The sequence below is a fragment of the Protopterus annectens genome, chromosome 15.part0, assembly GCF_019279795.1.
Source record: "Protopterus annectens isolate FY-2018-M chromosome 15.part0, PAN1.0, whole genome shotgun sequence".
NCBI lineage: Eukaryota > Metazoa > Chordata > Ceratodontiformes > Protopteridae > Protopterus > Protopterus annectens.
In genome coordinates, this window is record NC_056749.1 from 404,747,087 (window position 1) to 404,767,355 (window position 20,269).

The 20,269-nt window shown below is 43.0% G+C and overlaps 1 long non-coding RNA gene across 1 annotated transcript in view; it reads right to left on the minus strand.

Moving 5' to 3' along the window:
* The window catches only part of LOC122789711, a 228,406-nt gene extending 209,754 nt beyond the window's left edge, over positions 1 to 18,652 (minus strand). Inside the window, exon 1 of the long non-coding RNA XR_006362867.1 lies at positions 18,585 to 18,652. This is a non-coding gene — a long non-coding RNA (uncharacterized LOC122789711). The remainder of the gene's footprint in view (positions 1 to 18,584) is intronic.
* Positions 18,653 to 20,269: the final 1,617 nt, after the last annotated feature.

Consider the following 20,269-nt stretch of genomic DNA (forward strand, 5'->3'; position numbering starts at 1 on the left):
ACTTTAGATATCGGTGCACCTTTGTTATCCGAGAGAGAGACAAATAACGGTTTGATTTCCTGAATTCTTTCATTCTATGTAAGAAGAAAAATAACTGCCAGTGTACATCCAGTTGTTATAGCTTATATTCTGCCTTGTTGCCATAATTCGGAAAGAAAATGGGTAGGGTCAGTGGACTGGTTCAAACTAGTCTCAGAACATACTTTTGGAAAGAATGAAAGAGAATATCTTTGTGAAAAACCAAATATGGAGGGCAAATGGATAGAGCTTGAAGTTCTGAAACCCTCCTAGCTGAAGTAATGGCCATCAAAAAGGCAGTTTTCCAGGTTAGAAATTTCAGTTGGCAAGAGGAAGCTGGTACGTATGGTGGGAGAATCAGAAAAGACAGTAACAAATTGAGATCCTAAGGAGGTAGTGGTTCCCTTAAAAAAAAGAAAAAGTACCTCTCAAAGCTTTGCACAACCTGTGAGGCATTATGTTTGATCCCATAAGTGGTAGTTAGATGTGGCAGCTAACTGTACTCGTATATTAGCTGCTGCTGCGCCTGGATTAAAGATTTCTGCTAAGAAGTTAAGATTATACTTACAGGGGCTGTAAAGGGGTCAATTAGATTCTTGGAGGCCCAACAAATAACCTTTTCCATTTACTAGCATAATGCTTTCTAATCGTTATCTTATGAGATGAAACTAAAATGTGTCTCACGGATGGGGAAATGTCCAGAATCCTGGCTAAGACTGAAAGTGGAGCAGCCAAGCTGTCAAGTTTGAGGGTTTGAACAGAGGGATAGAGCATTCCTGACCAAGAGTCAGAAGATCTGATACCGGGTCCAGAATCCACAGCTCTTTTTGGAGATGGGACCACAGGAAAGGAAACGAGATTTGACAAGGCCAGTACAGAGCAATGAGAATTAACATGCAACTCATCGATTTAGATTTCTGTAGAACCTTGGGGAATTAGTTTGAACGGGGAAAAGCATAAAGACGTCCCAGGGGCCAATCGTGAACAAGTGCATCCCATGGAGACTCCCCCAGAGGGGGGGGATTAGGGCAAGGCAGCTGCTGCATTTGGTGTTCATGGGCATGGCAAAAAGGTCGCAGCAAGGCTGGCCCCACTTGCGAAAGATTTGGTTCTCAACTTCCTGTTTCAGGGACCACTCGTGAGGCATTAGAATTGCTCTGCTTAATTTGCCCGCTAGCACATTGGATTTCCCTGGAATATGCGTTGCAATCAGAAAACGATAAATTGCCTACTGCCATACTCAGCCTCCCGACACTATGAGTAGGATCTGGTTCTGCCTTGTTTGTTGATACACCACACTACTGACATATTGTCAGTCTGTATTACAATCGTACCTGGTTGAAGAGAGCTCTGGAGTGCTTGCAACGCCAGAAGCACCGCTCTCATCTCTAGGACATTGATGTGCAAGTGGTACTAGTGTTCCTGCCACGTTCCTTGGATGGTCTTTCCCAGATAATGCCCCCCCACCCTATCTGGGAAGCATCAGTGGTCACTGTAGCTACAGGTTAACAGAGTGAACGGTTTGCCTAAGGTTACCTGCATGTCTAGAAGCCACCAGCATAGGTCCTTCTTGCAGGAGTCTGTGATGAAGATCTTGTGTGACATGGGTAACTCCTGCATGGACCATTGAGCAAAAAGTAGCCACTGCAGTACTCTTGGATGTACCATGCTAGACATACTAATGTGACTGCAGCTGCCATTGTGCCTAGGACATTTAGAAAAACTTTGGCCTGTACCTTCCTTTTTGAGAGCAAGATTGACACTCAATGACGCAGTGTCAGTATTCTGTTGTGAGGCAACTTGCTATCATGTCTACTGTGTTTTTAAGTCTGCTCCTACAAATGTAATATGCTGTGATGGTAACAAGGCAGATTTTTTTTTCGAAACTTATGGGGATGCCCAGTTCCGAGCATAGGTAAATGGTGATGTCTCTGGCCTTGTTTAGTAGCTGCTCGGTGGTGACTGTCAACAGCCAGTCATCTAAGTATGGAAACACCCAGAATCCTAGCCACCTCAGGTGAGCCGTGACTACTGCCATCCATTTGGTAAACACTCTGGGGGCTGTAGGGCGACCAAGGGCAGAGCTCTGAACTGGTAATGGCTGGCTCCCAGCCGGAAGCGTACGCATCTCCAGGATCGCCTGTACATTTTTATGTGGTAGTACGCATCCTGAAGATAGACTGAGCACATCCAATTGTCTTGTCCCAGAAAATGGAGTATAGACTGCAGTGTCACCATCCGGAACTTTGCTTTCTTCACTGACTTGTTCAGTCTGCCGAGATCCAAGATGGGTCGCCAGTCCCCGGTTTTCTTTGGAACTAAAAAAGAACCTTCAGTAAGTTCCAGATCCGAAATGGTCTGCAGGGACTTCTTGGATGACTTTTTCTTAGCACCCTTTGTATTTCTAGGATTGTCTGATCCCCCAACAGGGTGGAATGTCTGGGACTGATCTTGACTGCGGAGGTGGATTAGAGAAGGGTATAATGTATCCCCTGGATATTATCAACTGTACCCATTTGTCTTTACTGATGTTCAGCCAGGCTTTGGGGTACAGTTAGTCTCCCCCAACTGCCTCCAGAGGTAGGCAGGTGGGCATCCTTTCAGGAGCACTGAAGGGTCTGCCAGAGAACATCTGTCACCCTAATTTTGAGGACCCCCTCTACCTCAAGGTCTGTGTCTTCCATTATTAATTTCCCTCCTCTGCCCCTGGGGGGGGGGGTCACCACATGGGTCCGGTGAAGCTCTTTGGGTTTTGCGGAACCACATTTTACCACCCCTCTGGCCTTTGGGATAAGGCCTGGTAGGAACAGAAAAACGAACTCCCACAGCAAACAGAGTTTTACCTTCCTGTTCACCTGGTCAGAGTCTAACTTTTGGCCTGAACAAGGACGAGCCATCAAAAGGAGTGTTTATAAAGGAACACTAAGGGTTCAGCAAAGGCACATCCAGGAATGTAGACATTCCTGTGCCTGCCGCCCTACTTGCTCCATCAGCTGTGTAAGAGATGAGCCGCATAGAGGAGTTGAACACAGAACACAAAGTTGCAAGCTGAGAGGTCACCTTGTCAGACACCCCTGAAGCTGTAGAACCTTGTAGGGTACACCCCTTAACTCCTTCAGGAGATCCCTCTAGAGTCTGGTAAAATGAGACAAGTAGTTCAGCAACCTGAGAGCAAAGGCCACTGACGAAAACATACACTCATATCTGTCCAGCATTCGGGATTCTTTATTCGGCAGATGAAGTTTCTGCCAACTCCTGTTTGGTGGCTGCCGCCATCACCATAGCATTTACTGGGACACCATTGGATAAGAATTCCCTATCAGATGGAGCAGTTATAAATTTGTTGGGCCTCAGTGGAACAGGCTCCACCTATTCTGAAGAGTCCCACGCTTTTGGGCCTCAGCGGAACAGGCTCCACCTATTCTGAAGAGTCCTGTGCTTTTGACTTACTACACCAAGGAGCTGATCAAAAGGCAGAGAAACCCAAGACATGGAAGGTCAAGATCCAATTGCCCCCAAGTATACAGATTCATCTTCAGAAGAGGTAAGGTACTTCCAGCCACCTCTCTGCTTCAGGATCTCTAGGATGTCTGAAAAGGAGACACTTCTTCAGAGGGCAATAGTGGGGAACCTTCCGAGTCCTCTAAATCAGTCTCCAACGTGACAAACTCCTCAAGGGAGGCTAGATGTTTACTCTTACAGGTTCTCTTCCAAGGGACTTCCCTGGAGGGGTCCTCTGGAGAAGTTGCGCAACAAAAAAAAAAAAAAAAAAAAAAAAAAAAGTGTGACTCATCCAATGGGGCATTGGTTCTCTACGCCCGGGGGGGAAGGAGTGATACAGGGGCAGACGCTGGCACTTATGGGGCAAGAGTGCCTGGATCCAAGGGTTGAGTAGTCAGAGGTGACAGTACAATCCTCATGACCTTGAAGGCACCACGATCTGGACCCAAAGAAGTTCCCAGTTCCAAGGAGCCAGGAGACTTCCACGAGCCAAGGAGGTGGGCTCTGTTGCCGATGTGGGTGCCAAGGCCCTGAGAGGTAGATTTGAATTCGACAAAGGTCCAACCCAACTCTCCTTCCCAGACCCAACGGGGGAGTGTCTGCTCCCAGACCCTTCGACAGAAGATGGCACTGAAAAGGTCAGAGCAGAAATCGGGACAGAGAAGCTCAGGGGAGGTCTAGGGCAAGACGGTTCCACGCAGTCACATCCAAGCACTCTGACTCCGAAACCACGCTGGTCGGAGGAAGAACGAGCCGTGACAGTCATCTGTTCAATAACTTCTGGGCTGGACTCGAAAGGATCTTGGCCAGCGCCAGAGTCCAAAGCAACCTCTTGACCACCCACTCCATGTTGTAGTCTAACAGGCTCCTGGAAGAATGAGAGGAGTGGGTCGAGTATCTTAAGCTACCAGCCGCTGACTGTAAAAGAGGTGACTGAGGTACAGAGGAGACCAGCTCCAAGGTTGGGGACCAGCGACGTGTATGGCTCCTAGTCGATTCCGATAAAGCTGTTGGAACCGTAGAGTAGCCTCATCAGGCCTGAAAGCCTTCAGGTCCGAAGTCGTGTCCTTAAATGGCTTCCTTGCAGCAGCTCTCTTAGTGGATTTGTCAGATCTTGGGGAATGAGAAGATTTAGAGGTCTGACTTCGCTCTAATGCCTCAGTAAAGGGACCTTTAAATCAATCCCCCAACAAGGAGTTAGTTGTTGCATTCCTGCAGGACCCTGGAGGTAAAACCATGGCAAATAGAGCAAGAGTCCTGAAGGTGTACCGCACCCAAGCGGTAGACACAACTGGTGTGTCAGTCAGTTATAGACATCTTTTGTGTACAGGAGTCGCATTTTTTGAAGCCTGACTGCTTCACTTCTTTCCCTTCATTGGGCATATTAGCAAAAAATCCACTACAAGAGCAGCCACACAGTCCAGGAAAGCTGACAGGCAAAAACAAAGGCTACTAAACTCTACTCAATTTTAAGAATGCGCAGACAGTAGGAAAAAGCCAGTAACTAATCAAAGGTTATACCGTTTTTTTTTTTTTTTTTTTTTTTTTATAAACACATAGGGAGGAGAGGGGACTAAAGGAGAGGTCTCTAACTTAAGCAAAGATCCCCTCTAGCCAGAGGAGACGTCTAACAAACGATGAAACCTCTATAAGGGAAGGAAGTAGAAAACACTGGGGAAGGCCTATAACTCAAACGGGCCGAAAAAAAGAGAAAAGACTAACCCTCTAACTAAAACGGGTTCGTATGGAGAAACGAAGGCTTTAAGATGGGAAAAGGGATAGTAGGTGTAAAACAACAACTGCCAAGCAGAATAAAGAACAAGCACTAAATTACAAAGTAATGCAAACAATCCTAAAAGGTCTAGAACGGACTCTTGTTGAATATCCCTTTTAGTTTGGGATACCACCAGGGTGGCTTGTTTCTGGTGCTGGTTCTGGGCTTGCATTTGGTAGGTACATCCACTTCTGTGTAGCCATTGAATGGTTGTACAGAGTGTCAGAGCAATTCACAGTAGACTGCTATATCCTTGGGGTTTGGAGGGGCATGGAAGAGTAATTCATTTTTTCACACTGAGCTAAATCGAAGGAAGGACACCGAGCAAACTCAGAGCTATAATATATAGCATTAAGTATTCTGTTTTTTGTTTATTTCTTTGTTATTTATAGCACTTTGTGTACTGTGTATTTTTCTAGCTAGTTTCACTGTGTGTGAGGTATTAACTGGAAATTGTCCACTTTTATTAAGCATCTGTTGAGTTGTTTGTTTCCGATAACTTGTTGCAGTTAAACTCTTTTTTTTCTAGAGGCTCCTTTAGCTGTTTCATTTAAAGGCTCACTGCTGCTTTTCACCTGTGAGAAACATTTCTGCAGTTTCTTTCCCACCCTTCCTCCCTGTTGGTATAGTGTTTTTATAGTTGGTGGCTTTGCAGTTGCCCACCCCTAGTGTAAATTCGATCTGGGACCCTCCTCCCAGTCTAGTGTCATTACCTCATTCTACCCAGTACAGGGAGAACATTTGAGAAGGCCAATCAGCTTAGCTTCTGCTACTCCTCTTTCCACTAAAAAAAAAAAAAAAACAGATATAGATTTGCTGTGCCCAGGACTATTTGTAGGCTTCCAGGGCCCAAGCCTTTCTGTGTTGGAGGGAAGCCTTCTAGCTTAATTTTGTTTCTTAGAACTAGCCAGTTTTTTGTTTCAGCACTTGTTCAGAACTTATTGTAAGCACTAAATAAGCTACAAATTACTACAGCACTCAACTTTCCTCACTGTCTAGAGGAAAACAGTTTCTAGTACTTAACAAATAAGCACCTATCCAGACATGTCTAAAGGTCAGCCCCCGATGTTTTCTCCTGTCTACCTGATGCTTTGCCAGAGATGGCCTGCACCTGTTACCCCTGGGATTCTGGATACTGGCTAAGGATCTAGCCACCCCTATAGTGCCTTTTTTAGGCAAGGTTCAAATGACAAATTCACCACCCTAACAGGTACAGGCAAGAAGAATCTGAGGGTACTGCTACTCAATGCTAGAAGTCTAAACCTCAAAATGCACTCTCGAGGCACTCCTTAAAATGGAGAACATCTGTGCAGTGACAGAGACCTGGTTCAAGGCTCCAGAGAGTACCCCAGCATTACCAGGCTATAATTCATACCACACCTTTCGGCCACCTAACCTGGACCGAAACACTAAAGGCGGAGGCGTGTCCATATTCATTAAGGATATCCACACCTCCAGGCTAGTTGCTCAGCATAATGCATCCGAGATTATCCAAGTGCAACTAACTCTGGGCAAGACTGCAATCCAAATTGTAGCTTGCTACTGATCCCCCACCATGCCCCAGGATTCCCACTCCTCATTTCTTAATACACTGGAAAATATTAGGGTACAACCTAACACCCTAATAATGGGCGATTTCAACTACCCTACCATTAACTGGGAAAACTACTAATGTACCGACTCTTGTGCTCAACGTTTTCTGGAATTCATAAATTCCAATGCCATGATCAACTTATCCACACCCCCACCAGGTGCAGCAATAGCCTAGACCTGGTTATTACCAACATGGGCAACTGGTGCTCCACACCAGAGGTCAATTCCTCGTTGGTCAGATCCGACCATAAGCTAATCACCCTAGACATCCACATCCCTCCCGCACCCCCATTAGGGAAACCACAGTAAAAAATGTCTCCAAAGCCAACTTCACGCTTCTTAAGACAGAAGTGGCAAACTTCATGACACCCATGCTGACGGACAATAGAGGTATGACTGCTAAATCCTATACAAATGCACTTTATAAGCACTTACATGAGTGCATGGAACGTGCAATCCGTAACAGAACCAAGATGCTATCCTCCAAAAAAGGAAGCCAATCTGGTGGTCCCCTGCCATAAACAAACTCTACAACAGAAGAAAGAAATTGTTGCAAATAAAACTGTTGGGGAAAAAAAAAAAAAAAAAAAACCCTGGTCAGCTTCAGTAAGAAGCCGAGATCCCTCATAAAATCCTCCAAAGCTAGTTATGAAAACAAAATTGCCACTGACTCTAAAGACAACCACAAAGCATTCTATAGCTATGTCAAGAATTTCAATGGCAACACTCAGATCTGCTTAGAGTTACAGCACAATGGCACTAAATATACAGAACTAACGGATATTGCCAACATCCTGGCAGATAGTTCAGTGCTAACTTTACCCCTCTGTCATCCCCTAAAGGGCCCATCTCTATACCAGAAGAATGCAAAGTTCCTGTAATCACAGCTGTACAGGTAAAAACTACACTCTCCAAAGCCAAGAACACAGCATCCATGGGACCTGATGACATCCCAGGCTGTGTTCTACATGAACAGAACGAACTGGCACCCTACCCAAGTACCATGTTCAATCATAGCCTCACCTCAGGCTATGTGCCCACTGAATGGCACACAGCAACAGTTATCCCACTCCACAAAGGGGGAGGCACCACAGACCCCAGAAGCTACCGCCCCATTAGCCTAACGAGCCTGGTCTGCAAGGCTATGGAGCGTATCATCATGGAACCTTTAAACAATGACACTGGTAATCTCCAAACTCAGGACCCCACCCAGTTCGGATTTCTAAAAGGCAGATCATGTCTCCTAAACTTGATAGACTTCTTTAGTCACCAAAGCCGTAGATGAGGGTAAGGTGGTTCACACAGCCTATCTAGATCTCGCCAAGGCTTTTGACACCATCCCCACTCTGGAATTATAGATAAACATACTAAACTAGGTATAAATCCCTATGTCACAAGATGGATTGCCCACTGGCTCACTGACAGAACCCACACTGTGAAAGTAGCAGACTCCAAATCCAGCTTCAGACCAGTGACAAGTGGAGTACCACAGGGTTCAGTCCTGGGTCCTCTCCTGTTTGGTATCTACCACTCCCGTTTGGTATCTACTTCTCTGAAGTACAGGCCAACACAGAAGGTCTTTGGCTAATGAAGTTCGCAGATGACTGCAAACTAGGAGCCATAATCAAAACTCCAAAAGATGTGGTAGTCTACTTAACACCGAAAGTGTGATACGAGACCTTGGGACACAGGTGGACAGTAGTCTCTCCTTTGATAATCACATCGCCACAGTAGTCAGGAAATCCTTCTATGTGACACACCTCATCACAAAAGGCTTCTCATCCAGGAAAAAAAAAAAAAAAGAGGTCATTGTTCCCCTCTACTCGTCACTCATTAGACCCATTATAGTAGTACAATGCCCCTTTTGGTATGTACCTCACAAGACATCTACAACAACTGGAAAGGCCACAGAAATACCTCACAAAGGATTACTGGCCTCAAAGAGATGCCCTATGCAGACCATCTCAAAAAACTGCAGCTTTACTCCATTGCATATCGCCTACTCAGAGGCGATCTCTGCCTAACACACAAAGCTATGTCAAACCCAGAGCTGTTGGACATGCTCCACTTGAAATCCCAATCCCTACAAGCTACATGCTCTAGGGACCTAAACCTTGTCACCACAATAAACAGAATATACTGGAGGGACAGATTCCTGTCCCAGAGACTTCCCATACTCTGGAACTACCTATCTATATCAAACAAAGCTCCTCATTAGCACTGTTCAAGAAAAATCTAGATGACTGGATGGGAGATGGGTCACCCCGGGGATCACTTCTGTGGCTCTGCTCGACAGTGGCACAGGAAAATAATTTTCTTGGGTGGCGAAAGCCAGAGCGCCTTGTGTGTGGAGTCTGCATGTCCTCCCTGCAGTCGAGTGACGTTAAAGATATGCAGGTAGGTGCAAATGTGAATGGGTGTGCCTTCCTTGAAGGTTGGGCACCGGGCTGGCAACTCGGCACCGTAAAAATCCACTGCCAATCATTAGCAGACCGGAGTTCCGCTGTGGTGACCCCTAACCGAGAAAAACCAAAAGACATTAGTCAGAAAGAGTAATTCCTATGAAGAAAAAAAATTAGAACAGGCAACTAAGAGGGCTAATTAAGTCAAACAAAACAAACTTTGAGGTTAAGATAACTTCCCAGGTTAAAGAACCACAAGTCCTTCAGCTATGTCAGAAGTCTCAAGGGCAGCACACAGTAGTGTGCTGAACTGGTGGTTGATGGTGCCACATTCATAGAGCCTGGTGATATAGCGAACCGGTTAGTGGACAAATTCAGTTCTGACTTCTATAGCTAGGGAGCATGTACTAGCTGTGCTCGCTAAAGCCATGAATTTAAGTCTTAAGAGAGGCTCTGTGCCATGAAAATGGAAGACTGCCACAGTTATCCCCCTTCATAAGAGGGAATATTCAACAGTTCATAGAAACTCCAGACCCATTAATCCGATCTGTCTTAGCTGAAAAGCCATGAAAAGAATCATGGAAATCAACAATGGAACAAGAGACCTCCAGACAATGGATCCACCCCAGCTGGCATTGTCAAAGGATGGTCATGCTTACTGAACCTGGTGAATTTCTTTTGAAAGGTCACAGGGAAGTGCGAGGGGAAAGCAGTGCATACTACTTACCTAATCTGGTTAAAGCATTTGATACAATACTCCACTTGGGCATTGTCAAACTTACAGAACTAGGCAGAAACCATTTTATAACACACAGGATAGCTAGCTGGTGCACAAATAGGATTGCCGATACTCCCCTCTACAAAGAAAAAAAAAAAAAAGTCAGTCACCAGTTGAGTCCCTCAGGGTTCTGTGCTGGGCCTGCTACTCTTTGGCTTTTACCTCCAAGAAGTGGAGTTACAGTTAGGAGTCTGAACAAAACCAAGGTTTTCACAACTAGTTTTCAGATGCAAAAGAACATGAAGACTCCAATTACACATTCCCTGGGATTCAATAAAGCCTACACTAAGTGTACATCTTTCTGAGTAAACTGACACAGCTCACACCTTCCTTCTAATTTTAATTTTCCTACCGATATTTTTGCAGTTTTAAATATTGACAGGAATCCATAAATGTTACCACAGTGTAATTTTTCCGAGTGACTAGAAAGCACACAAAATGTGATGATTGTTCGTGAATACACACTGTGTACACTCAATGTAAGCTTTACTGAATTTAGCCCATTATTATTTTTCTTACTATAAAATCCCTTCCTTTAAACAATGTTTAGTGCCACAAAGGAAGATAAAAGGATATCAAGAAGATAAAAACATTGAGTGTAAAACAAACTCATGCAGTATGGCAGCTCCCTGTCAAGACATTTTATTTATTTTACTTTGTTAACCGGGAAAATCCAGCTGGACCAGGTCCATTTTCAGTGTTGGCCCAGGGAGAAAAGGTCCACAATTTAGAAGCCTTTTATACAATGAGAAATATACATACAAAACAGGTAAGAGAGAAAATTTACAAGTAGATGTATTTATTACTTTCTTAACAATAGCTAAAAAGGCACTGTGGGACGAAGATACAGTTTGAGTATTATTTATAAGGGTTCAGACAGATATATTCAGAAGTCGGTTCCCAAATAGTTAACAGTTGAGGTATAAACTGAAAAATAACCACTTTGATGCAGAAACATTAGTAATGCAGGAAAGTTCAATACAATGCTGAAAAACTCTTAGGTGCTGCTAGAGAGTTCCACCAACTGGGCTATATGAACACTAACTCGTTACTTTTCTCGCCTGTCACTGCAAATCACAACTCCACCTTCTTACTGACCTTCATCTCCACACTACACAAAAGACCCTGCCTGAGGTATGTGTTCCCACTCCAAAGAATACTTAGACTTGTTTCTGTGCAACTCTCTCTCCTACTTAACTCACTCAGAAGGACTTGGTATTCGCAGAATGAGAGAAGGAACAAACCTCAAAGTCTTTTGCAAATCAAAATATGTACGAGCAAATTTAAACCTACAATAAAGTGAACTATGGACAAATGCTATCTTTCATCAGTACTAGATCTGGTGAGGGAGTCAATACTGCACACAGACTAAAGCACAACTAAAAATATACAGTTTCCACAATTCTTAATAAACAAAGTCAGAGATCACAACCATACCTCTCAAGTGTGCCTCATTACGAGGAACGTACCTCATTTGAGGTCTTAAAGTTAATGTTCCTTGAAGTTCCACATTGAAAGACTATCACACATTAAGTTTTAGGAATTTAAGAGAAATCCATGGTAAATAGAAATTAATCATATTAATTTATTAAAGGCTTCTTTATAAGTAAAGCCAGCATATGTTAACCATTCTATGACCTTCCTAGTTGAAGTTGTTAGTAAGCCATTAGTATGTGTAACATTTTGCCCATTTGTTCCACATTAGGAGGCTAGTGTTCCTCATTTGTGAGATGGAATGTTGAGAGCTATGATCACAACACAAAGTATGAAGCTTCCTTAACAACACCATTATAATCTCGCTCATCTTAAGGTACACTGACTAAAATTAAGAACTGATACAGCAAATATTCCTCGACAAACCGAAGGCTCCCCACTGAGGTAGTATAAACAAAAGTCTACAAGTTTCTTCAAACTTGCTTTTCCTGCATTTTCTTTGTAGGCAAATTCTATTTTTTTTTTTTAAACGTCTCCACTCATCTGGTCTTCACTAAACAGCACTTCCTACCCTATGTACCTTAGAAAATTCACCGAAGAACATACATTTTGAACACTGAGTTCCACATTTGCAGCACTAACACAAATGAGTCTGAGGGCACACTCAGGGTGGGCTTGTTTTTTGGCCAACTAGAACAGCTCTTTCATTTGTCCCTCCTTTACCCCTGCTTACCCCACCACTTATCTCAGGCCTTCTTGAAGGATGCCAGGGTATTCTATTAAATAAATAAATAAATAAATAAATAAATAAATAAATAGACAAACCAGTGTACTGCCTTTTGATCTGCAAATTGCTATGTCTAGGTTAAACTCTACACCTAGAATCTGGAAAGTATGCCCCCTCATATACCTTTCCTATTTACGTAGGCCAGAGCAGTGTCCCCCTAATTGCATTGCCTTCGTTTTTATCACTACTGCAAACAAACATTTCACTATACAAATGGGTGAAAACGATCAATCTCAAAACAAAAAGACTAGGAAGCACATGTATATCTGTTACTTGTATCAAAACATTAAGACTAAGTCACTCAAGCCTTTTCTACTTATTTCAAGGTGCAGTTGGTAACCAAAATGCACAATCATACAATTAATTTAAAAAGTTGTTTTTGTTTAAATAATTTGTTTAACTGTTGTAGGCTACACACTAAAGTGCAATAGCCTTTTCTGGTCGTTTGTAGTCGTTTAAAGCTGTTTTAAGTGTATTTTTTTACTGTTTTTGCCTTATCTTTTCAAAAAAAAAATATCTTTGTTTCAATCTTTCAAAGCTAGTTTAGTCCAGTTTGGCTAGTGCTAAATTCAGGGCTGCGATATTAGTTTCTGAGTTGCCCATACCTTACTTGGATATAAAGAAGTTTCGCTCGTCACCTGTGAGAGGGGAGCTTTGAGCAACCTATCTGTCTCTGGAGAAGTGGTTCCAGCCCAGAAGTTTAGTTTATTGGCCATTTTGGGCTAATTTCTCCCTCTCATTTCCCTACTACAAAAACCGCATTTGCACGGTTTTGCACACCGGGCAGTGCCGGTTAGCTACGGTTAAATTATTCCAGGCTCCACCAAGTCTCCTCTTCAGTTTTTCCCTTGAAACTAGTCTAACTCTCAACCTAAGCACCGAAAAAACATCTCACAACCCAGCACTTGCTCAAATACCCTTACACAGATTGCCCAGCAGGGCAAGGCTCTTTATTCACCCCTCACCAACCAAGCAACTAAGCAGCTCACCCCCTACTATTCAGACAGCTCTCTCCTCCTACCACAAAACACTAGCATATGCGCGAGATGCAATTATACAGCCAAACTGGAAGCTAAGCTGTCTCCACCCAAGACTGGAACAGACAGTCAAAGAGAGAAGGTTAACACTTGCACCAAAACTCCAGCCGCACACAGACCTACTAAAACAGCACTGGCAAAAAATACACAAAATCATACTCGGAGGCTCTAAATAAAAACCTGCAAAAGCAGAGACCTCCAAAGCAGACACCCAAACAACCTGCACATCCCATCACAAACCAGACAACACACAAAAATCAATGTGCCGCACAATCACAGCCCTTAAGGCGAAATAACATACCTAACACACTAGTAATAGGTGACTCTATAGTCAGGCACACTAATGTCCCACTCACTAGGCTGGACAAGCAGAAGGTTACTGTTAGCTGCCTGTCGGGAGCCAGAATCCTCCACATAACACAAGCACTCAGGTCACTCCAGAACAAGTACAAATATGACTCGTCATTGTTCATGTTGGTGTGAATGACCTGAGACTTATCTCCCTGGACTACATGAAGAGAAGACATGGAAGAGCTCTATGATCATGCAGCCCCGGCTGGTATGACCCTGACCTTGTAGCATCCTGTTCTCACCAAGAATGATAACTCAGTATAAAGAAAAAAATGATCAATTTCAACAATTGGCTAGGCTTCTGGTGTCATTCAAAGGGGATCCAGTGTCTGTCAGCCTGGGACGACATGCTAGACAAGCCGCGTTGCTTCTCTAGAGACAGCTTACACCTGTCACTCCTAGGCTTTCAAATAATGGCCAAGGCTCTTGCTGCCCCCATAGTGCCTTTTTTAGGCAAGGCTCAAAAGTCAAACCCACCTCTGTAAACAGCACAATTAACAAAAAACTGAGGGTTATGCTACTCAAAGCCAGGAGTTTAAATCTCAAAATGCAGCGCTCAACGTACTCCTCAGTATGGAGAACGTCAACATCTGTGCAGTAACTGAAACCTGGTTCAAGGCTCCAAAGAGCACCCCAGCACTACTGGGCTACAACTCCTAACACGTTTCGGGCACAGAACAGAGCGAAACACAAAAGGAGGGGATGTATCCATATTCATCAAGGATACCTACACCTCCAGGTTAGTGGCGCAGCAGGATACCTCTGAGATCATCCATGTGCAATTAACATCAGGCAAATCTGCAATGCAAATTGTGGCCTGCTACAGATCACCCTCCATGACCCAAGACCACCACTCCACTTTTCTGTAGACACTGAAAACATGAAGGTCCTACCAAACACCCGGATATTGGGCGATTTCAATTACCCTACCATTCACTGGGAAAACTTCTAGTAGTACAAATTCTCAGGCCCAGCACTTCCTGGAATTCATCAACTCAAACACCCTGGATCAGCTGGTAAACTCCCCTACCAGAGGTGAAAACATACTGGACCTGGTCATCACCAACATGGGCGACAGGTGTTCCACACCGGAGGTCAACCAGTCACTGGTTAGATACAGACCATAAACTAATCACTCTGGATGTCCACACCCCACCACCACCCCCAACTAAGGAAACCACAGTAAAAAACTTTTCTAAAGCAAACTTCACCTAACTTAAGACAAAGGTGGTAAGTTTCACAGCCTCCACGCTAAAGGTTAATGCTGCCCAAGATGCAGAAACCTTTACAAATGCACTCTATGAGCACCTACAAGGATGCATGGATCATGTCATCCCTAGCAAAACCAAGACTCCTGACTCTAAGAGAAGGAAAACAGTTTGATGGACCCCTGTAATAAACAGGCTATACAATAGGAGGAGGAAACTAGTTCAGAAAAAAAGCAAATACCAAGAAGGAAAGATATCCCTGATCAGTATCAGTAAGAAAATGAGGTCCATCATGAAATCATCCAAGGCTAACTAAGAAAGAAAAATAGCCAAGGATTCAATAGATAACCACAAAGCCTTCTTTAGCTAGATTAAGAATCTAAGTGGCAACTCGCAGATATGCACTGAACTAGTGTAAAATAGCACAAAATATACTGAACCTACTGATGTTGCCAACATCCTGGCAGATAAATTCAGTGCAAACTTCACCCCCCCTCTCACCTCCAAAAGGGCCCACAACAATACTGGAAAAGTGTAGTGTCCCAAAAATCACAGACGCACAGGTGAAAACAGCCCTTTCAAAAAGCCAAAAACACTGTGTCAATGGAAATAAATGGTGTCCAGGATGCATCTTACACGAACTACAGAACAAACTAACCCCCCCCCCCCACCTAAACACACTGTTCAGCCTCAGCCCATAGAATGGCGCACAGTAATGGTTATTCCTCTCCACAAAGGAGGGGCCACAACTGACCCTGGTAACTATCGCCCCATAAGCCTGACTAGCCTGGTCTGCAAGGCTATGGAGCGCATCATAATGGAACGCATTAACCAAGACATTGGGAACCTCCAAACACTTGACCCGACCCAGTTCAGCTTTGTTAAGGGCAGATCATGCCTACTAAACTTGGTTAACTTCTTCGAGACAGTCACCAAGGCCATAGACGAGGGAAAGGTGGTTCACACAGCCTACCTTGACATCATTCACCACTTTGGTATTACAGAAAATACTCACCAGCCTGAACATAAACTCCTACGTCACGAGATGGGTTGCCAACTGGCTTACAGAAACAACTCACACGGTAAGAATTGCGGGCTCCAGGTCTGACTCTAAAGTCACAAGTGGCATCCCACAAGGCTCGGTCCAGGAACCCCTACTGTTCGGCATATACTTCTCAGAAGTACAGGCAAAAACAGGAAGACTATGGCTAACCAAGTTCGCCGATAACTGCAAACTGGGAGCCATAATTGACTCTCCAGCTGACACGGACATCCTCTAAAAGGGCATTACTGAGACTGACACCTGGTGTCAAAGTCATAGCCTTAAGCTAAATGCCAAAAATTGCATAGTCATCCCGTTTGGGGAAAAACAAAATGCCCACAAATTACCACATAGGTGTCAGCCCCCTTAATACAGAAGAGGTAATAAGAGATCTGGGGACCCAGGTAGATAGTAATCTCTCCTTTGACAATCATATTGCCAAAATAGTTAGGAAATCCTTCTATGTGGCCCATCTAATTACTAAAGGGTTCGCAACTAGAAATAAAAGAGGTTATAGTGCCCCTCTACTCCTCATTCATTAGACCCATCATTAGAGTTTGCTTGGGTCTTTCAGCTTTTCCCGGTTAGGGGTCACCACAGCGGAACTCCGGTCCGCTAATGATTGGCAGTAGAGTTTTACGTGCTGGCTTGCCGGGCCTAATGCACAACCTTCAACGAAGGAACGCCCATTCATGCATGTCACCACACAGAAGACGCTCTGAGAATCGAACGGGCAATGTCTAACTGTGAGGCGACAATGCTACTGCAGCACCACCACCGCAGATAGACCCATCATTAGAGTACAATACCCAATTTGCGATGTACCTCACAAGACACTTCCAACAGCTGGAAAGACCACAAAAGTAGCTCACCAAGTGGATTTCTGGTCTCAAACATATGCCCTATGCAGCCCCACTGAAAAAACTCCAGCTGTACTCAGTGGCATATCGCTTACTCAGAGGTGATCTCTGCCTGACTTACAAAGCCATGTCCAACTCAGAACTGATGGACCTGCTCCACCTAAAGAAATCCAAGTCACTGAGAGCCACGCGCCACCTCGCAACAATAAATAGAACATGCTGAAGTAGGGTTACCACCTGTCCCACTTTGCGAGGGACAGTCCCTCTTTGGACAGTTTTGTCCTGACAAAAAATATTAAAAATGGCAAATGTCCTGAGATTGTAGGACATAATTATTTCCTATATTTTATGTAATAGTTGCATAAAACAGTTATTCTGTATCTAAAATACCTAAATGTTATAAGAAACAGAATAAGCAACTAAAATGATACAAGAACAAGCTTTTATTTAGGCAAAAAAGTTAAGTCCTATCCTTTGTACTGACCGTGGGTATGTGTCGGCCTGTAAAATCTGATGTATGTCCCGAAAATGTCCCACTTTGGCCATTTCAAAAGGTGGCAACCCTATGCTGGAGGGGTAGATTCTTGTCACAGAGACTCCCTATGCTTTGGAACAAAATTCCACATTACATCAGGCAGAGCCCCTCACGAACACTCTTAAAGAGAAACCTTGACGAATGGACGGGTAACAGAAAATACACCCCTGGGATCACTTCATTGGCTCTGCTTAACAGAGGATCAGTTAATTAATCAATGGGGCGGCGAAAGCAGACACTTTCTGGCTAGTCTTATAAATGCCCTCGGGCAGATAACCTCGCTTATTGATGTACACTCTTACCTATGAACATATAATTCCCGATGTGGAACTTGCACGATAGTGAATATATTCCAATTATTACTAAAACTGTCAAAGAATATAAATCAGAATATTTGCATTAACAACAACCATCTTGAGTTACAATAATGTACGCAGGCTAAGCTTTACTAATTATATACTATAATGCCGGCGAACATATCCGTGCGGCTCTATGAAAGCATTTTCAAAGTTTTCTGGGTAAAGTAGTAATTTAGTATTAGGACCGTGGTCTTCTCTTTGCATCAAATTAGATTTACGTCTCAGAAAACAAGCACACATTTTAAGTGTGAACGTCATCTACACATATTAATGCTGTTAACATTTTAGCTCAGCAACACTAGTTTCGGCAAATACTACTTATTCACCACTCTGTTTCCAAATTAGAGACTATACGACTATCAAACTTTGCATATCGCCGGAAAGTCGTCTAGTGTACTGCCTAGATAATGAGATATTTAGTTGTTCGGGGCTCCATTCCACAGATACTTTATAAGCAAAACACAGGAATGCATGTCCTGCGGAAACATGCAATAAAAGTTCAGCACGTGGGTGCATGCGACACGCCCCAATAATACTTGGGAAGACACCCACAACCATCTCTAATATATACATTTATTAATGTTACTTAATATCAGCAAGCCAAAAACACAAAACAATATTAAAGAATTACTCACCAACGACAGATAAGAAAAAATATACATAACAAAATACGCATTAAGATACGTCCAAAGATTTCACAGCACCCCATCAACAGAATAAAACACGAACTTTAAAACATATTTTTTGCTAAAAGAAAAACGTACCCATTTGAAACTCTAAAGCTGACGGCTTTAGCTTACAAACATAAAAAGAGCAAATTGCTATTAAATCACCATTTCCAATAAGCGCTACACCAAGCAGTTTTGTGCTAACTTGAAATAATTTATATACAAACATAGTCTTACTGCTGTAGAGCCAGATGAAGAGGCGATATAAACTTTGATCACCATAATGCTGCTCCTCTCCAATCCAGTAATGTAATACACCAATTAAGATCGCTGCAACAACGGTATAAAAATTTGACAGATGCAAGCAGTTTCAAATATAATTATTCGCAACTCTACAAAATGATTAGCTCTTACTTCCGTCAAATGACAAACCATAACACGCCCACTTTACACAAGGCCGAGCATATGTACCCTACGACTTAAATATTTGCATAACATGTAAAAAAAGGGAAACTCTAATAAGCAACGCGAGAGTTAGCCGACATCTTTTCTGTTCTTTTTGTTGTAAAGCAAATATTTTGATGGTAGACATAGTGGTAATGTCAGGCATGCTTCTCTCACAAACATTTTAAAATAGTGTTAAATTAATGGTCATGTAATTGCGTTTTAATTGTATTTCATTATGGGAGGTGGTACTTGTTTCCCAATTTTTCCTCCTTAATGTGCTGTGGAGATCATACACTTAAGCCAGACAATGAGCAAAAATATTCAGAAATCCAGAGTATGTGGCATGTTAAATTAAACGGCTTAGTTAAACATAAATTGTCTTGGTGTGTAGAGTTTAGGGCATTTCTGTAAAATTTCCGCACGCGCATGGATTTGGGACTTATTGATGAACACTCTTACAATTGAGCTTTAAAGGCAGATGGTTGGAGCTGCAGTCCTGTCCTAAATATGTTTTAGTAGTTTGTATAAGCAGGTGAAAGAACAGTACATAGAAACTACCATGTAAAGCCAATTTAGTACAACAGTTAAATATTGAATTTATTCAACAACTGCAGTGACACTTCTTCCACTTGGGAACCTGACTCAGGAGCGCTAAGTAAATGAAGAGGGTCAATGTGGTAACTGGTAAGTGGCAGCCGCAGTTTGAGGTTGAGATATAGTTCTCATCTTGAAAAGTCTATAGAGGATTGCACCACTGTCAGCATATAATGATAACAGAGTGCTTCTGTCAATGGTTTAAGCAATAAGTAGGCTGTACCATAGTCCAAACTCAACACAGTCCAACTAGGGTTATCGCCTGGCCTCTTTGGACATTTGTGACCTGTGAAAAAAAATTGAAAATGTCCTGAAATTTTAGGACAAAGCATAGTTTGTATGTTTTCTTTAATAGCTGCATAAAACAGTTTTTTTCTGAAACACCTAACTGTAATATGCAATAGCATAAACAACTCAAATACTACAATAGTAAGCTTTTATTTTGAAAAAAAGTGAAGCTGTTTCCTTTGCATTGATCATGGGTATATTTTGTCATGAAAAATTTCACATTTCTACAAAAAGTCCCACTCTGGGCATTTGAAAAGGTGGCAACCCTAAACTCAACAGGCCAATCTGAATAGGTATGCCTTATTGACAACACACCCTCCTGCAGATTTTGTTGTGTTTAAGGGCTAGACCAGGAATCACCCTGTAATTTATTTCCCAGCAACCAGTAAAATAATTTCCAATCTCCAGAAAGGCATCTTTTCAAGACTCCATCTTGCAGGACCAGCAATGCTTTAAAAGCAACAGCAATTATGAGATGGGAAAGAACAGCCGGTGAAAACGTCCCAAGCCCAAGGATTGCACACAAAAGCATTTAAGGAACACTATTAAGCACTGCTTAATTAAGTGACCTGCTCAGAGTCACATTTTATAAA